A 1,614-nucleotide genomic window follows, 5' to 3' on the forward strand; every position below is an offset into this window, starting at 1 on the left:
TCTATATATATATATATGCGCGTGTGTGTAAATGTACCCATCTTTCATCTTATTGCTAAACAGCATTACACGCCCATAGAAATAGCAATAGCAGTATACGTGATGATACGTGATGAACGGCAAAGTATATATATATATATATATCGTTACGATTCTGCCAGCCTTGTACTTTATAACCGCCGAGCCGAGGGTAGTTTAGGGTATGGTTTGACGATCATAACCAGCCGCCATGCACATTCTACCCCCATGCATATACTCAACTTCCGCTAAAAATATACCAACATTTATTAGCGACAATCATTCAAACACTATAATCAGCTTTAAGATGTGAAGTTTGGTAGGAACTGTTTGTTTTCACTTTTCAGAATATGTTGCAAGTCAAATGATAATTCGTCGGGTGCTAGCTTTAAAAAAAACATATACTTGAAATAGATAACTATAATTATATATTATATTCTTTAATCAATAGTATCCTCGGTAATAGATCTATACCATTCCGCCATTTATGGGAGTAAATTATTATAATCAATGCTAGCAACCCGGATCCAGGAGTCATTATCGTTCGTAGGGCCATTCACGATACTACACAAATTAATTATCTTCGCATGCTTGGTGCGCCTGGTGCTTGGTGCTTCGATGCTTGGAACACCTGTGTTTATACCAATATGGTACCGAAATCAGTAGATACTAGCCGGTTAGTGGACATTAGATTTAGCAACTGTTGGCGCTCGCAGGTTAAGCAGGCATACTTGTACCCGGGTAAATTGGCGGCTCCGGACAATCTATTTATACAGCGATATAACTGGAAGCTGGACGCTGGCTAGCAGTCATCACTGATTGGACAGCGGATGACGCAAACATACCAACCACCAAAGTTTCATTATGTAAACCCTAGCCTCTTTGTTTCTTGATCTCTAACCACAGAAAGAGTTATAAATAGGGGAGCTATTTACAATCAACCAGAGCCAGTTTGGACCAGTGCGGGAGCATAGGAAGTTGTGTCCGGGTTGATCGCACATCATAGTAGTAGGTAAGATCTACATTTTCTTTCTAATTAACTATATCTTTCGTCCTGTCTATGATGTAGATTTGTTTTGCAGCGTGTTTTCTTTAAATATGTGAATTGTATTGTATGAGATATGTTGCAACGTATTTGCCAAATTTCATTCTAGTGTGTGCTATTATTTGTCTGGCTTGCGCAGACTTATTTTATGCCACAGATTTAATCATCTGAGATAAGCAATTAGGGAAATTGTAAACAATGTGTCATCTTTTTTGGTTCTGGCTTCGGTAACTGTAACTCGAAAAACATTTCGGAATTCTTATTTATTAACATATTTGTAACCTGAATGAAGAGAGGAAGTGTGCGAGTGTTTTGGTTAGGAAGCGAGGTTTTATAGAGAACGAGTAAGATAGAGCGCGAGTTTTGGAGAGAGCGAGTGTTGGCAAAAGCCAGAGAAAATGACAGATGGAGAGAACGAGAGAAATGAATGATGGAGGGTGCGAGTGATAGAGATGGTCAGTGTAAGAAAGGGAGAGCGAGTTTTGGAGAGAGCGAGTAATGGAGAAAACGAGTGTTGAGGAGAGCGAGTGTTGGAGAGAGCGAGTGTTGGA

At 39.5% G+C, this 1,614-nt stretch overlaps 1 protein-coding gene across 1 annotated transcript in view; it reads left to right on the forward strand.

Moving 5' to 3' along the window:
• Positions 1 to 626: 626 nt before the first annotated feature.
• The window catches only part of LOC106811298 (tetratricopeptide repeat protein 38-like), an 18,805-nt gene continuing 17,817 nt past the window's right edge, over positions 627 to 1,614 (forward strand). The window contains exon 1 of the mRNA XM_014814869.1: positions 627 to 1,030. The gene's annotated coding sequence lies outside the window, so the exon portion shown is untranslated. The remainder of the gene's footprint in view (positions 1,031 to 1,614) is intronic.

Source organism: Priapulus caudatus, unplaced genomic scaffold (assembly GCF_000485595.1).
Source record: "Priapulus caudatus unplaced genomic scaffold, Priapulus_caudatus-5.0.1 Scaffold526, whole genome shotgun sequence".
In the NCBI taxonomy this organism is placed as follows: domain Eukaryota; kingdom Metazoa; phylum Priapulida; class Priapulimorpha; order Priapulimorphida; family Priapulidae; genus Priapulus; species Priapulus caudatus.